Source organism: Triticum aestivum, chromosome 3D, assembly GCF_018294505.1.
Source record: "Triticum aestivum cultivar Chinese Spring chromosome 3D, IWGSC CS RefSeq v2.1, whole genome shotgun sequence".
NCBI lineage: Eukaryota > Viridiplantae > Streptophyta > Magnoliopsida > Poales > Poaceae > Triticum > Triticum aestivum.
The window spans coordinates 141,873,608-141,879,739 of record NC_057802.1 but is presented as its reverse complement, the minus strand read 5'-3'; positions in this window follow the sequence as shown (position 1 = coordinate 141,879,739).

Genomic DNA, 6,132 nt, shown 5'->3' with positions numbered 1-6,132 from the left:
TAGGTAGAGCCGGTCTCTTAACCCCTAGCTGGACATGAAGGTGGTGATATTAGGTAGAGCCATCACGGCATGTTCCAGCAATATCGACCATGATTTCATCGCCTAAACAACTCTTCATCGTAGGGGTGTTTGGTTCCTGTAGACCAGGTTTTGATATTGTTGTTCTTCATTTTGCCATATACATTCCAAACCTTTTTTCCTGCATGCAATTAAGCCATCGTCCTAAAATATATTAGTTCTCTCCCACACACACACACACCATTTCCTTTGCCTCGGCAAAAGATAAATTGCAAACAGACAAAATTTGTGGAAAAACACGTCACCCATATACATAAACATGGTCAGATTAATACCAGCACACAGGCATCTCTATTAAATGTTTGCTCTCTCTCACTGGTAGCTTCCAACTATCAGACCCTCCCCTCTGCTGGTACTACCATCCATAAAACTCAATGAGACCTTGAGATCTACCGAAAGGCATAAAACCCCTACCTCATACTTAATACTAATGATGTCACATGCATCCTATGACAAAAAGAACATGTAGAATAGAAGCATGGTAGTAGTGAAATACTTTTTCATAAACCTAATAATGGCTAACATTAAAACGTGACGTCGAAGCATTTCACATCGAGATATGTTGTCTTTGTTTCCAGAAGAAACCCCACCAAAACATAGTATTCTTGCTCTGGTAGTGAGTGAAACTGGAAAAGACAGCGAGGAAGTACAACGATCCCTTGGCTCACTCATGGTCGGATCCAATTAGTTACCATTCAAAATAAGTTTGTGCCTTTCGATTTGAGATATTGCAGTTGAACAAAGATAGAAGGTCAAAATATATTGCCCTTGGGTATGTGGAATAAAAACAGAGGCTGCTTGTGCAACTGGTGCAAGTAGCCAAAGCAAACCAAGCATTAAAATTTAAAACCATTATACTTAGATGGCATATTTTATCGATCCTGATAACATTACGGTCCAGGCATACCAATGCAAGGAGATACTTAGATGGCGTCTTTATACATAACTAGTGCAGGCGTATCAAGCCTGATAATGGGAAGCACGATAGACTAAAAGCATGAACTTACATCAAAACAAAGCTATGAATGTAGCTTGCGGTAGCTTATTTAATCCGACTTTATAAAGAAAACTACATAGCTAGCTATATCATATAGTGCAACTAACCAGCATATAAACAGAAGTGGAATAACTAACTATACAGATTTAGGATAAAATAAATTGATTATATTCTGCATACCACATCGGCAGATTGTACTGCCATTTAGACAATTAAAATGTTGAGCATCCGACACTTTTAGAGTAATTTTACTTGGATGCAATTGTTGTTGTTCCTCCGTAGCATCAATGTTTGGTCAAAAGGATGTATATGGTGGTTGCCAAGTTCGTACATACCACCTCCAATATGTCCGTCTTAGGAACGTCAGGCATGACATCCTTTTTTAAATCTGAAACAATAGCTTCATGGAGATTGGGCGTTGGTGGTTTATTAGGCACTCGTATGAACCGGGATCAATAATGCCTGAAGACAATTTATATTTTTTGTTCGACTGCATGCTATACTACTCTATATATTAATCTTTCTGTTTTTACATTTTTTTTAGGAATCCAATTTTCACATTTTTAGACGGTCTGAGTTCGCGAGGGACACAAACTGAGGTAAATCCAACCTGATAACAAAAATATATAGCATCAAATCCAGCAATGTATGTGTTCGGAGAACAAATACATGCGTACACTTATTCACAAAAAAATACATACATACACTAACACGTTCGTGTGATGGACTCGGATATGTTTACCCGTCTTGTAAACCAGTCGACATGTGTGCACACACGTTCTCCCAAACCAGCCGCTTTGCTCGTCGGTGCTGGTGCTCCATGTGTACACGTCACCAGTTTTCTCTTCGCTCGTAGGTCGTGTCCATCTCCCCCGGTTTCTCCCTTCCCCGCTGACACAAGGTGGCACTACAGGAATCAGCTACTTTGCCGTCTGCCATGGCAGACGGCAAAGGCAAGGATGGCGGACGGCAAAGGCCTTTGTCGTCCGTCGCGGACGGCAAAAGGCTCCGGCAAAGTACGGATCGGTAAAGAGCTTCTTTGCCGTCTGCTTTTTGAAGCGGATGGCAAAGTGGCCTTTGCTATCAGCGGCTGGCGGCAAAGAAAGACGACGGCAATAAATGCGTTGTTAGTCCGTTAGGCGGCTAACGGCAGCCTTTGCCGTCCGCCGCTGACGACAAAGAGCATCCGGCCTTTGCCGTCCGCCGCTGTAGGCAAACTGACCAAATGGGTCAGCTCCCAGGGAGCACAGGTGGCCGCCACGTGGCTTCTTTGCCATCCGCGGTAGACGACAAAGGAGCCTTTGCCATCAGCGGCTGACGGCAAAGGTGCCTCTTTTTTCTGTTTTTTTTAATCCAGCAATTTTCACAGCAAATATATGACATATATATATATATATATATATATATATATATATATATTTCACAGGGCTATTTAACAGCAAACATATGACATATCCAGCACATAAGTTTCATCGTGCATACATATATAGTTCCATCCATTCATACATAGCAAGTTGCACATACACATTGTTCCATCCATACATATTACAATGCAAAGTTTCATCAAGATAGCAAGTTCCATCATAGCAAGCTAGAAGAATACTAGAGGAGAATGAAAGAAAAAACAAGCACTCCATCATAGCAAGCTAGCTTCCGTGAAGTGAATGAAATCTGCAAAAAGGCAAATAAGAAAGTTAGAAAAAGGTGACTAGAAGAAGAAGTATATGCCATTTATGAGCTAACTTAGGTGAAATGGATCATTTATGAGCTAACTTAGTTGAAATGGATCGTTTATGAGCTAACCTAGGTGAAATAGATCGTTTATGAGCTAACTTAGGTATAATGCATCATTTTAGAGCTAACCTAGGTAAGATGGGTCATTTTGGAGCTAACCTAGGTGAAATGGATCGTTTTTGAGCTAAGTTAGGTGAAATGGATCGTTTATGAGCTAACCTAGGTGAAATAGATCGTTTATGAGCTAACTTAGGTAAAATGCATCATTTTAGAGCTAACCTAGGTGTGATGGGTCATTTTGGAGCTAAACTAGGTAAAATGGATCGTTTGTGAGCTAACCTAGGTGAAATGGATCGTTTATGAGCTAATCTAGGTAAAATGGGTCATTTTAGAGCTAACTTGGGTAAAATGCATCATTTTGGAGCTAACCTAGGTAAGATGGGTCATTTTGGAGCTAACCTAGGTAAAATGGGTCATTTTAGAGCTAACATAGGTAAAATGGATCATTTTGGAGCTAGTCTAGGTAAAATGGGTCATTTTAGAGCTAACTTGGGTAAAATGGATCATTTATGAGCTAACTAAGGTAGAATGGGTCATTTTAGAGCTAACTTAGGTAAAATGGATTGTTTATGAGCTAACTAAGCTAATTATGCCATTTTTGACATAAGTAAGCTAAGTACATGTCATTATTGAGCAAACCTAGTTAACTAAGCATATTAGAGCTAACTTAGGTCATTTTGGAGGAAACAAAGCTAAGTATAGATCGTTTTAGAGCTAACTTAGGTAAAATGGATGGTTTTGGAGGTCAGTAAGCTTATTAAGTCATTTTGGAGGAAAAGAAGCTAACTCTAGGTCATTGTGGTAAGCATATTGGAGGAAATAAGGCTAAGTCTAGGTCTTTATGCATTTGTTAAGCAAAACACTAGAGAAACTTACCATGATCATGGAGGTGTAGGAGCGGGCTGGCTCGTGCCGGTAGCTGGAGAAGGATCGTGCGATGCTTGTCTGGAGTTACGCTGCACCAAAGATCATTTCCAATGTCTCGTTAGCATGATGACACTCAAATGTTAAGACTAGCAAGTAATGTCCATTCAAATTAAACTCACCGTGGTCCCAGGAGCAATCACTGGCATCGGCGGAGCGGTCTGACCGGTCTTCTCGCACACAGACTGCACATTTGGTTTTGACGACTCAGTCATACTAGTTAGTAATGAGACAAACACTACATGAATGTTTTGGCTAATCTGCAGAAGAAACTTACCACAAGGAGCTCGTACATGGCCCTTGCCTGCATGTCATTCCGTGCCCTCTCCTCCTCCAACATCGTTGTCGTCCTCTCCTCCAACTCCCGCTGCCTCTCCGCCGCCTCCGCCAGAAGTTTCTCCGTTCTATCTCTCTCACTCTGTATAGCAGCCTGCAACACCACTCCTCGTTACCATTTGTAATCATTGATGGAAGCACAGACAATGTAATGGAGAAAGATAGCTGAGTACGTATAACTAACCTTGATGGCGAGTTGGACTGGCCGTTCACGAGGCCTTATCTCAGGAGCGGAGCTCGACTGGCGCGCCTTGATCTCCGGGAGAGTGCTAGGACAACGGATAAGTCCATCTCCAATGGCTATGGAGCCATGGGACCTCCCGCCACCAGATATCATCACCAGCTCTGGATCAATGGGACCCTGGCTCGGGTTAAAGTCCTCCCCTTTCCTCGCCTTCCCCTCATCTCTATATTTCACGAGCTTGTCGTGGGAGGAGATGTTGGTGAAGTTGTTTGCATCATCGAGGTCAGACGGAGAGAATGCCTTGACTTTCTTGAAAGAGGCAGTGTGGGCCATGGCATACAGGTCGTACACCTCTGGCACCTTATCCGCCTTATTGTAGCGTGCCTGAAAGAGAGAAACAAAGTAAATTAGTAATTAAAGGGCTCAAGCTAGCATGATGAATGAATTGCATGAATCATGAAGCAAACCACATACCCAGTTCCGCCCGAACTGATATAAGTTGGAGCTGCCTTGATGGTGTGGCACACCTTCCATTTGGGCACGTTTGTCCTTGGCCGCGTTGTGGACGGCTAGCCATTCTTTTGAGCACCACTCATTGACCAACACCTCCCAACAATCCATCCGATCCGCACACCATCTCGGAGGCGCCTAAGTTAGCAAATAGAAACTTGAGCGCTACGGCTATGAATTACTAAATGAAGGAAGTAAGTACAAGGCCTTAAGAATTACCTTCATGTACTGCTCCTTACTCAGGAACTTATCGCGGCACGCCGGCTTGGGCTTCTTGATACCACGCAAGGCGTAGTAGTCTCGAACAGCCTGCACCCGAGCCTCGTGCCGTAAGTTCTGTAGTAGGCGCTTGCAGACGTTCTTGATAACATTTGCCGCCTCCTCCTCGTATCCCTTCTCACACCTGTAGAATGTCTGCAATCAAATGAGACAATATTGATTAGTACAATTAATAACTAGCTAGTTGAAGATTTTTAAATGTGTAAAGGAGAAATTACCCAGAACTTTCTGATCACCACGTCTGCCCTCGTGTCGCACAAGACACCGTCGATAATCTCACCCGGCGGGGCCAGGGCAGCCAAGTAGTGCTCCCAGCTCAATCCAAGCTCTGGAAGCCGACCCTCACCAGGCAACGTGACAAACCCCGGGAAGTTTTGCCGGCAAAGCACTCCAAGGACGGAGTTGGGCCGGCGGACACTATGATGGTGGTCCCAACCCCTACAGCATGACAAGGCCAACACATTAGATATTTGAAGAAACGTGAATGCAGAAGGTACAAAAAGATTAAATGCACTTACCTCTCCCATCAGGGAAAATCAACCACCTCTGCTCGCGGGTCGCCGGCACGGACGGGAGCCGTGTACAACCACGCTGGTAGACGGTGCCCCCCTCCTCAATATCAGTCAGCTCCCCGCCATCATCAGCATGGCCACTCGGCCCCTCAGGCTCATCCGGCCAGGTACCCCATCCAGACGTGTGCTCCTCCGGGGCTCGTGGGTCGAAGGCCCGTCGACCCGAGGCTCGTGGGCCGAAGGCTCATGGACCGGAGTCCGTGTAGCCTCCTTCTCGGATGAGTCCACCCTAGCAGTCACGTGCTCAGGTGAAACAGCTGGGGGTGGCGGCGAGGAAGGCGCCCTAGCAGTCACCCTACCTCCTCTCCCGCGACCACGTGCTCCAACTCCTCTCTTCTTCCCTCCCTTACCTCGTCCCCTGCTGGGCACCGCTGTCGACGAAGAAGGGCCCGGCGGTGTCGCCATACTGTCCAGCAACGCTCGGCGGAGAGGTGCGTGTGGAATGGAAGACCTCCCAC